Genomic DNA, 12665 nt, shown 5'->3' with positions numbered 1-12665 from the left:
AAACACAGCCAGCCCCTTGCTTCCAGGACCTCGAGTTCCAAACCCGTGAATCTCGGCTTTTTCATTGACTTCAGCTTCCCGAACCCATCCCCTTTCCGGATTAGGTAATTGCTATGATGACAGCTGACTCATCCGGGCATGCAGCTTTCCTGGAAATTTCCTCTGCTCAGATAATCACACTTGTGGAGAAAGAAACTGGCTATTATACAAGATTCTACTCCTGAATATTAAAAAATGTTGGCACAACATAGAGTGTCGGAGGAGAAGAAAGGGCATCAGGTTTCTGGGACCAATATGTGGGACTTGAACTAAGAAACATGGCACAGAAAGTTGCCAACGCCTAAGGGCCAGAAGCTGAGTGGTATAAAACTAAATGAGAATCCCCCTTTCACCCTTTGATAGCTGGGAACCTTCAAACCAGGTGTCCCTCAAAGAAAGTTTGGTGAGAGCAGAGACCTCCTTTTCTATTCACAGCTGTATTCCTGGTACTTAGTACTGTTACTAAATGGGTGGAAGTCTGGGTGGGTGAATGAATGAGGGTTCATGTTTATGTTACATATTCTTTACTCTTGAGTTTTCTAAACTGAAAATGCAGCCTGAGATAACCAGAGCATAGGTTTGTTGTGAGGATTAAACGAGATAAAATATGTACATCACTTAACTGGGACCTGGCCCACTGTATGGGTGCAATAAATGTTTGTTTTTGCTTTCCTTTTTATCTCTTTCTGGCCATTTGATTGAGGTCATGTTCTCCTTCCACAACACTTTTGACCAAAAGGTCTAGGAAAAAAACTGGGTGATTTTTAAGTCCTGGAAGTAGCACCTATGACAATTCAGGTCACCTCCGGAATCTTTTTTTCCCTCTGATCTCATCCTCATAATGATCCTATCATAAGGTTTGGAAAAGCAAGTACTTTGCTCATTCCACAGATAGGGAAACAGGTTTAGAGAATCCTGAATGCTTGTAACCTGCTGAAGGTCTCAGATCTGGCTAGTGGTAGAACTAGATTCCAGACTGTGGGGTGCCAAGTCCCATGTTTTTCTCCCCATTGTACTCAAATGGGTTAGAGATCACTAGAAAAAAGTAATTCCTTTTTCTGGAACAAATTATATTGAAGCAGTACACAAATCATTTCTATTCATTGATTCATCTATTTCATTGAGGCAGCTCTGTGAAGATGGCCATACGGAATGAGCAAAACGAGAATATGTGACAATATAGCCTCCTTGGAATGAAGAAAGGTAAGTCACCATCCACAGAATACCAACCACACTGCAATCAGCCACTGATGTCTCTGATTTCTGGAGCCGCAGTGCAGGAGAGAGGTGCTATTTGTTTGTTAGAAATGTGTATCCCTGGAACACCTGGGTGGCTCAGTTGACTAAATGACTAAACTTGATCTTAGCTCAGGTCTTGATTTCAGGATTGTGAATTCAAGTTCCCCACTGGGCTCCATGGTGGGCATGGATCCTACTTTAAAATAATAATAATAACAATAATAATTTATAATAAAAATAATAATTTAAAAATTTAGAAAAAGAAAAATGTATTCCCCTAAGTGTCACATGATCATTGGAGAAGTCTAATAAAGAAGTTTATTTTTTTTAAAGGCAAAACCTCCCCTACCTACTCATTCTCAGCCCTGCTGAGAATTAGCAGAGATTAACTCTACAGTTGAGCTGCATATAATTCAGATACATTATGTGTGTGTGTTTTCTACATAAATGGGATCATACTAAACATATCCTTCTTTAACTTGCTTTCTACAAATCTACAATAATCAATAGACTTCCTTTTATAGTACACAGGGATCATCTTTATTCATTTAAATGGTTACATCGTATTGTATAATAAACCATACCATAACACTTTCCTATTAATGGACAATTGACACTGGATTTTTTTCCTATAAACAAAATTATTTATCCATACATCTTTATCCAATTGCATGAGAATTTCTTCAGAATAAGAATGACATTAACCAACATTTCTTCAGTCCTTTGCCTTCACACCATGTGATTAGGAAAAGAGGATGGCTGTGTTGTGGCTATTAAGTCATTTCACTGTTAAAAGGTGGAGAAATAAGCCTCGCAAAAGGTAAAACCAGAATGTTGTCTTTGGGGATTTTTTTGCTTTTGTTTTACAACTGTATAAGTTATGCTACTCTACATTTCTTGGCTTCTGAGGAATTCTTCCCTGTTGACACTATGTCACCTTCTAAAAAGTCTTTCAAAATACTTGCCTGGAGCTTATGGTCTGTACATATGCATGCTACATAAAATCATGCAGAATTAAAATGAGATCAATTTTAACTTGTGAAAAGCAAAGAATTGTACAAGTAATAATCTTCAAACCTAGCAGAGATATGCTAAATAATCATGTTCATTTATTTGTGGTGGGAGTCAGACTTCAGAAAATATTATTTTATTTTATCATTTTTATTTTTAAAATTGAGATGTGACCTATAACATATATTAGTTTCAGGTACATGATATAATGATCCAATTGTGTACATTATAAAATTCATAAATGCACAATAAAAATGATACTTGTGTATGTTGAAAAATAATCACCACAATAAGTTAACATCTGTCACATAGATTCATAATTCTTTTCTTGTGATGAGAACTTTAAAGATCTACTCTCTAAGTAACTTTCAAATATGCAATACAGTATTATTACTATAGTTACTTGATATGTAATTAGAACAGAAATTTAGTTCCTCAGCTCCAAAACTCAAATTCTATTTATCTTCCAAATATATTGATATTCTAATGATAAGATATCAAAAGACTCTTATTTCTTTTGTTTGAACCCCATGCACTCCTCTGTCCCACTTACCTACCAAACTACCTGCCTCTGAGGGAAAAGCTGAGTGTAATAAAAAAGGAAAAAATGGTTAAAATCTAGGTGTTTCAAGAAGACTGCTTAAAGCAGGGAAACAATATTTTGAATAACCTCTTTTTGTAATATATTTTAACCAACTTTACTGAGGTATAATCTGTACAATAAAATGCATCATTTTAAATAAATGGTGTGATGAGTTTTGACAAAGCTGCAAGTCACATAACCACAGCCACAGTCAAGACGAACAGTTCTATCGCCTCAGAAATTCCCTCCTGCCCTTTTGCAGTTGAGTCCCTACTGTCCCTTGCCCTACGCTGGGTTTTTTAACACTTTAGATTTCCCCCTTTTTAGAACTTCATTTACATAGAATCATGCAGAATTAATTTTTTGGACTTGGCTTCTTTTGCCTAGTACAATGTTTTTAGAGATTCATACATGCTGCTCTGTCAATAATTCATTTCTTTGTACTTCTGAGTGGTATTCCATTGTGAGATGCTCCACAATTTATCCATTCAGTGTGGAATATTTGGGCTACTTCCTATTTAGGGGATTTTAAATAAAGGTACATGAACATTCATGAAAAATTCCTTGAATGGACATATTGCTTTCATTTCTCTTGGATAAATGCCTAGGAATAGTTCCTATGTTAAAGGTATATTTAACTTGATTTTTAAAACTGTGGAAATATTTTCCAAAGTGTTTATATGTGATGAGCATATTAACTGCAGGGTTGGTTTTTTTGTTTTTTGTTTTTTTGTTTTTTTAATTATTTATCAAAACAAAATGCCCTTTTTTATTTCTCTCTTCATCATGTTAATGTTCTTTTCTTTTTTTAAAGATCTTATTTATTTATTTGACATACAGAGATTACAAGTAGGCAGAGAGACAAGCAGAGAGAGAGGGGGAAGCAGGTTCCTTGCCGAGCAGAGAGCCCGATGCGGGGCTTGATCCCAGGACCTTGGGATCATGACCTGAGCCGAAGGCAGAAGTTTTAACCCACTGAGCCACCCAGGCTCCCCTCATGTTAATGTTCTCTTTCAAATCATTGTGCATACTAATAATAGCTATTTTAAAACCTTGCCTGCTAATTCCATTGTCTGTCATTTCTGGGTCTGTTTCTATTTACTTATTTTTCTCCTGATTAAGGGTAACATTTTCCCACTTTTTCACATGTCTAGTAACATTTGACTGGATTCCAGACATTGTAAATTTTACATTCTTGACTTCTAGATTTTGTTGACTTCCTTAAAAGAGTGTCCGACATTGTTCTGACAGTCAGTTAAGCAAATTGAGGATAAACTTGATCTTTTTTAGCCTGATTTTTGAGCTTTTTAAAGGGCAGGCCTAGCATAGCCTTTACTCTGAAGCTAGTTTACAACCACTTCTAAGGTATAACTCCTCTGTGGTCTCTAGAGAAGACCTGGATGTTCAATGAGGGTTTTATACTCTGGCTGACTGGAATTCAGAATGAGTTCTGAGATATTTATCTCTCAGCTCCCTGGTGATTATTTGCCCTGTCTCATATAATTTTGCTTTACATGTATGCAATTTGATATTGAGCAATATATTCAGTAGGACCTCTATGCAATTATCTGGAGCTGTATCTCCATTTATCTCCTTTCTCTTCAGCACTCCGCTCTACAAATTCCAACCACCTCAGCTTTTCTTTTCCAAATTCCAATCACAGTCTTCTCAGTTCACTGAGACTGCTGTGTCCTATTTGAGTTTTTGCTCCTGGTGCAATGGTCTGAAAATTACCTCTATGCAAAAAGTTAGAGTGACCATAAGGCTCACTTCATTTATTTTCCTTCTGTCAGGGATCACAGTTCTGCAATGTCTTTTGTCCCAGTATGTGAAAACAATTGTTTCATCTACTATGTCTAGTGTCCTACTTGTTTATGACAAAAGGTTAAATCTGATCTCATTTTCTCTATCATTGCCAGAGGTAGAAATCCAATATTTTTTAATATTGAAAATTTACAACCTTATCTAAAACTAAAGCCACTTCTAGTCCTGTGACTCAAATTTACTAACTATCAAGATGAATAAGTTCTGAGAACCTAATACACAACATGGTGACTATGGTTAATAATACAGTATTATACACTTGGAAGTTGCTGAAAGCAGATTTTAACTGTTCTCACCACAAAAGAGAGGGAGGAAGGAGGAAAGAAAGAAAAAGAGAGAGAGAAAGAAAGAAAGAAAGAAAGAAAGAAAGAAAAAGGAAGGAAGGAAAGAAAAGTTAACCATGTAAGGTCATGGATATGTTAATTATCTTGATCTTGGTAACCATTCCACAATGTATAAGGTATATCAAATCATCATGTTATACACTTTAAATATTTGTCAATCATTCCTCAATGAAGTTGAGTAAATAAACAAATGAAAAAATTTGTCAATTATCAATATTCTGCCTTCCATTCTACAGTGGGCTGACTGGTGGCCCTCCAAAGATATGCCTACAACCTAATCCCTAACCTGTGGTTAACATTGCCTCATATGGTGAAGAGTGTGTTATAAAACAAAGCGTGTGATTAAGTTAAGGGTTTGAGAGGAGGCACCTATGCTGACTTCCCAGGTGGACTCTAAATGCAATCATGTGTGTCCTCATAAGAAAGAGACGAGGAAATCTTAACACAGAAGAGGAGGAGGCAGTATGACCACGAAAGCAGAGCTTGGAGTGACATAGCCACAGTCCAAGCAATACCTGGAGTCGGTGGAAGCTGGAAGATACAAGGAATGAATCTTTGCCTAGAGAATTTGGAGGAAATCCAGCCCCACCAATACCTTGTTTGGACTCTTGGCCTCCAAAATGGAAAGAGAATAAATTTCTGTTGTTTGAGGGCTCCCAGTTTGTGGCGGTTTGTTATGGCAGCCCCAGGAAACGAATGCACATTCCTTCTACTTTTGTTACCTTGCCGAAGTATTTTAAAGCAGATCTTAGCTCCAATGTTATTATTTAATCTTTTCTTCTCTCCTCTCTCCCCTGCCTCCTGTAAATTGGAGTTACCTCTGGCGGCTAGCTTAGATGCAAGCTGTACGTTATTGGCAAGAAGCTTCCTAGATGGTGTTCTGCGCCTCCTGCTGTATCACATTAGCAGACACGCAGTATCTGATTGTTACTTAATGCATTTTTAATGAGACGAGACCCAACTTTCAAATAATTTATACAATCCCTGCTTAAAGACAATTCCCAAACTAATTTCAAACCCATGTTTAAAATGTGTCTTCTAAATCCAGGCATAAAATTGGTGTTTCAAATAATATGCGGTCTGAACATATTTTGCTACTCCTGTTCACACTTAATAAAATCATCCCCAGTCTTCCTTGCTTCTAATTCTAGATTAAATGCTTCTAAGCATATGTCTCCAGCTATCATTTAATAACTACCCAAGCTTCAAGACACCCCAGAATGATCCAGCAAAACAGGAATTATATAGGGACACCTGAGTGGTTCAGTCGGTTAAGCTGCTGCCTTCGGCTCAGGTCATGATCCCAGCCTGGGATCGAGCCCCACACTGGGATCCTTGCTTGTCGGGGAGCCTGCTTCTCTCTCTGCCTCTGCCTGCCTCTCTGCCTGCTTGTGCGTGCTCTCTCTCTCTCTCTGACAAATAAAAAAATAAAATCTTAAAAAATAAAAAAACAGGAATAATATAGATAGCTATCAAATAACTTCATTTTTCCAAGAGGCCTACTGCAATTTTCAAGTATGGAGCTTCATTTTTCCTCCTCAGTTTTATCACAATGAAACAATAGAACCTATGGTTATTTTTTCTGGTCACTGTCTTTCTCCTTGGCACTTTAGTTTTGCTGCAAAACCCCCTGACCTCTCCCTGGAAACTGATTATCCAAGAGTTCCTTTCTCTAACCTTCCCTCCAGAGTGCTTCACTGCCAACCACGAACCTCACAGAGCTTCTTCTCTGGTCTGGTACCTGAGGTCCAGGTGTAATTATTTCAAAATAGAAGTTCTTTTGTGTTATGGGGAAAGTGTATTGGATGAAAACTCATGGGGATGAAAGGTCCAGCATAGGGAATATAGCCAATGGTTTGTGTTGTGTGGGGACAGATGGGAGCTACACATGTGGTGAGCATAGCATAATGTATAGATTTGTCGAATCACTGTGTTGTACACTTGAAACTAATATAACATGCATGTCAACTATACTCAAATTCTAGAAAGGGGGAAAAAAGGAAATGTACTATAAAAAGAGTTAAAGGGCCTAGGTCCAAGCCCAGGCCCTTGGCTCTCTATAGCTTAAACCCTTTTCAGGGGAAGTTACCACTTCCCCTGTAGTGGTAGGCTAGCATTTCCCACCCTGTTGGATGACTTTAGGTACTGTGTAGACATTTACCCATAAAAAAAAAAAATACTGACTCACATAGAAAGTTATTCAGATTTCTTTAACTTCTAACCCGCATGATTAAGTCACCTCAATTTTGTGTTACTAGGTCTTCAATGTCTCTTTTAACATTGGCTGCTCTTTTATTCTTTTTGTCTTTTTAATTGTGGTAAAATACACAATATAAAAATTACCATGTTAACCTTTTCTTTTTCTTTTTCTTTTTTTTTTTTTTAAGTAAGCTCCACAGCCAGCATGGAGCCCAACACAGGGCTTGAACTCATGACCCGGAGATCAAGAACTGAACTGAGATCAAGAGTCTGAGTCTTTGGAAGAAATCCAAAGGCCACCCAGGCACCCCCCACCATGTTAACCATTTTTAAGTGTACTGTTCTGTAGCATAAATTCCATTCACATCTCTTGCTACCTTTAATATCACCCATCCACAAAACTCCTTTCATCTTGAAAAACTGAAACTCTGTACCCACTGAAGAGTAACTCCCCATTTTTCCCCTCTCCTACCCCAGCAACCACCACTCTACTTTCTATCTCCATGAGTTTGACTACCCTAACTACCTCATGTAAGTGGAATTATACAGTATTTGTCCTTCTGTGACTGGCTTACTTCATTTTGCATAATACCCTCCAAGTTCATTCATGTGGTAGCCTGTGTCAGAACTTCTTAAGTATGAATAATACTCCATTGTATATGTATACCATATTTTGTTTATCCATTCATCCATCAGTAGATACAATGGATACATCCATCATCTGGATACTCTGGTTACTTCCACCTTTTATCTATTGCAAATAATGCTGCTATGAACATGGTGGTAACACTGGCAATTCTTCCCTTTTAATAAAGAGATAGTGAGGCCCTGGCCAGTCTTTAGTAGATTCCTAAGCATCTGGCTGGAATTTAATAACATTTAAGAGCAGTCTTGTTTTTATTGTATTTGTTTTTATGGTTTTATTTTTATGGCAACTATATTAGTTTATATGGGCTGCCATAACAAGGAACCACAAACTGAATGATCAAAGAAAAATTACTGGTTTACAGTTTTGGAAGCTAGAAATCCAAAATCAAGGTGTTGGCAGGGCCCTGCTGCATCTGAGACTCTGGGTAGAATTCTTCCTTGCCTCTTATAGCTTCCTGTGGTGACCAGCAAGTCTTGACATCCCTGGTTTACCATCAGCGCAGTCTCTGTTTCCCACATGTATGGCTATCTTCATATTATTTTCCTTTTGTGTATTCTGTGTCTGTGTCCAAATTTTCCCTTTCTATAATGATGCAATCAGACCATATTAGGACGTACCCTAATAACTCCATTTTAACTTGACTATGCCTATAATGACCCTATTTCTAAATACTGTCATATTTTGAGGAAACTGGGGCTAGCAATGTATCTTTTGAGGAAATCATAATTTAACCCATAACAGCAAGGAAAATTGGTTTTCCATTTATATGATGATATAGAGCAGGAGAATCTAAATCTCATAGCAACTACATATCCATTATTAACTAAAGATGAACAAGCTCTCCTTTAAGAGGCAGAAACTGCACATGATTCCTTTTCTCTTTAATTTCTATTTTCCATTTCACTCCCCCCACAAAATTATAACCTAATGCAGTGGTTTTTAACCACTGGTGATTTTGTGCCACAAGGAACTTTTGGCAATATCTAGACACATTTTTGGTTGTCATAACTTGGGGAGTTGGGGGATATGCTACTGCTGTTTAGTTGGTACAGGTCAGGAATGCTGCTAATTATTCTTAAGAACACAGGAAAGCAAACCCCAAAACAACCAACAGAGAATTAACTGTCCTATAATGTATCATTGTTAAGAGACCCTGACTCCGTAACGTACATTCTTAAGCCTGAAAGTCTTTATACCTACTTACTGCAATGAAAAAGTGCTTATAAGAATCAAAATAGGGGTTCCTGGGTGGCTCAGTGGGCTAAAGCCTCTGCCTTCAGCTCAGGTCATGATCCCAGGGTCCTGGGATCGAGCCCCGCATTGGGCTCTCTGCTCAGCAGGGAGCCTGCTTCCCCCTCCCTCTCTGCCTGCCTCTCTGCCTACTTGTGATCTCTGTCTGTCAAATAAATAAATAAAATCTTAAAAAAAAAGTTAAGGAACTAAAAATAAATTAATGAATTAATTTTTAAAAAAAAAAGAATCAAAATACATTTTTGCTATAGACTGTGGACACCCCCACACCACCACCAAATTCATATGTTGTAATCCCAACTACAGGATGATAGTGTTCAGTGTTTGGGAAGGGATTATGTCATAAGACTGGAACCCTCATGAATGGGATTCGTAGTCTTATAAGAAAGATTTCAGAGAGATCTCTCGTTCCTTCCACCATGTAAGGACACAGTAAGAAGATGGCCATCTATGAACAGGAAGTGGGTCTTGACCAGGCTCTGAACCTGCCTGCACCTTGATCTTGGGCTTCCTAGCCTCTAGAACTCTGTGAAATTAATTCTGTTGTTTGTAAGCCATATGGTCTAAGTTATTTTTGTAATAGCAGCCTGAACAGACTAAAACAATTTTTGTTACCCATGACCATAAAGTTCTAGGCGTTAAAACTTTTTTCAATGAAGTTATTAGTATATCATTGTATCAATATACAATTAATCAAAATACCCCAGAAGATATTAAAAATTAGGATAAATTTTACACTTAAAAAGCTCTAGTAGAAATACATATCTTAATAGGAGAACTATTGCTGATAATTTTAAGTTAATTAATGTATCTATGGATTAATGTTATTTACTTGTTGAATGAGACAGATTTAGAATTAATTTCATTTTTATTTTTCATTTTTATAGATGTCAGCTCTGAAAAACCTTGTTGGCATAAGTAGATGGGAATGGGAGTTTAGTTATGACAACACCAATCGTTGAATTCATTTGAGCTCTATCTCAAAATCCACATAGTGATTACTCCTCAGATATTATTTTTAGTGATCAACATGTTGAAAATTCAATTAGGTCTTTCTTCAATTTTGTTGAAATAAAAATTGAGAAATACCCACCTTGCAAAAGGACTTGTTACTCAAACAATCCCTAAGCTGTTTAGACCCCAGAGAATTTTATCCACCAGAGCAAGGCCTCACAGTAAGAATAGGACAGAGAGAGAAGAGAAGAGAAGAACGTGTCCCCAGGTAGACTTGTATTAGTAAAGAATACCTAAGGAAGGGACACCTGGTGGCTCAGTCATTTAAGCATCGGACTCTTGGTTTCAGGTCGGGTCATGATCTCCTGGGTGATGATCTCAGGGTCATAAGATCAAGCCCTACATCTGGCTCCTACATCTGGCTCCACACTCAGCAGGAAGTCTGCTGAAGATTATCTTCCTCTGCCCCGCCCCTCTGAAATAAATAAATAAATCTTAAAAAACAACAACAACAATAAACTTCCAACTATGGATGTTGAGGATCTGAAAAGTAATCGCCTTAAAACTATCTTTTCTTGGTTCCTCTTGGAAACTCTTCATTCACCACTTTGAAGATTACTAATATAAAATGTCCTTTTTTTTTTAAAGATATGCTTATGTAAAACACACCAAAAAAAAAAAAAATGAGTCAATTTAAAAGTATATCTTAACCAAGAAATAAAGCTGTAGGACATGCAATGAAAATGTTAATGGTGGGTAAATGACTCAAGCAGAGGGAATCCAGCCATGGTGGAGAAAGCAGCAGGCTTTGACATCACACAAATACACATGTGAATTTTAGGGACCTTGCACAAGTCATGTTAGCCTCTGAGCCTCAGAGTTTTACATTGGAAACTTCTTTCATCCTACAGTGGTCAGTGCCTGCCTGTGAAGCTGCTACATCCATCTAGCCATCTCCTCACACATTCTCTCCAGGACGACAACTGCTCTGCTTAATCCCCAGTGTCTTTTCTCATAGTTGCCATGTTCATTTGAGGTTATTATTTGAGGTTTATTATTAAGAACTTATAACATACAGAGTTGTTCCTCACAGACTGAAGGCTGAAAGAAGAAAATTTCCAATGGAAAAACAGTCTTGTGGTTCAAAAGCTTTGCACAAATTAAAAGAGCAAAATGTTTAACTGGGTCAGCATAAAAATGAAGCTTGTATGCATCAGCTTCTAGAAAAATCAGCAGAGAGCTATCAAACTATCAAACTTTGATATTAAAGCTATCAATGGAGATAATGGAAGATTTTTAGAGCATCTAAATCAAGAATACACAGAGATTGTAAAATGTTTGTACTGTTTATGCACTTCTTTCCTTGGTTACAATATTTTATGTTTAAAAATGGGATTTTTAAAAATATTGTGTTGGAGACAACATATGTTATATCTTGCCACATATGAGATTTTTACCCCAAAACAGTATTGCAGCTATTAAACTATAAAGTAAGCCCAAAATGCTATCTTTAAGAGTTTGTTTTTATGTCACATTTTATAACAACATATAAAATGAAAACATTTTACTTAATCTCAGTATGCTTTGTTCTTTGTAAAATGCAATGATTTAATTTTTTTCCACTCTTATTATTCTTCCTGTTAAAACTTTTTTAATGCAATAAATTAAATTTATATCATTTCCTGCAGTATTAATGTGTTCAGGAAACATTGTTTAAGCTGCCTCATTTAATCCAAGCACATGTTGTCTGCCTCGAGTTCTTGTGGATAATTCACTCAAAATACATTCTCAGTTTAAAAGTGTTCTGAGGTCAAATAAGTTTGGTGTATGTTAAATTCAACATTTAAAATCTGCTGCTGTTCAAAAGATTTGGCGAGGTATGGAAAGACACAGGAAAATATTCAGGATCAGTTGTCTCCTGAAAAACTATAGAATGACTTAAATATTAATTTTGTTTTTTAAAGACTATATATATGTCTACTAAAAAGTCGGATAATAGCCTTCAAATTGCTAGCAATAGTTACTTGGGGATTGGGGGCTGAGAATGAGAGGATGTCAGAGAATTTTCAGATATTTATACTTATCTAGTATATAGTATTTTTTATAGTATACGCTTATACTATAGTATATATAGTATATACTTAAACTGTACAGACATTATTTTTCTAACTTATAAAGACTTTACTTTTCATTACAATCAACAGTGAATGTAGTTTAAGCAGTAGCAAAACTAAGTTGATTGTGATAGTTACTTTTCAAAGTGAGGTCTCTACCCCACCGGTGCATTTGAAATTTTGCCTGATTCAGCCATGTAGGAATTTGAGACCATCTCCTGCGACATCTACCCCAAACTCTGGAGCTCAGGAGCTGCTTGCCTCCCCAAGGACTCCATACCATGGGAAGGCAAGGCTCACTGCTTGAGCATGTCGTGAGTGCCCACTGTGTGCTAGATCCAAAATGCTGCACAGAACCCCAAGGCAAGCTTTTCAGAGGAGTATCTCCTTTTCTGCTCACTCCAGATGAAAGAAAAGTCATCTCTCTCAGTTTAGAAATGTTTAGATAATTCTTAGCT

The sequence above is a fragment of the Mustela lutreola genome, chromosome 2 (assembly GCF_030435805.1).
Source record: "Mustela lutreola isolate mMusLut2 chromosome 2, mMusLut2.pri, whole genome shotgun sequence".
NCBI classification, from domain to species: Eukaryota; Metazoa; Chordata; class Mammalia; order Carnivora; family Mustelidae; genus Mustela; species Mustela lutreola.
This window is presented reverse-complemented; position numbering follows the sequence as displayed.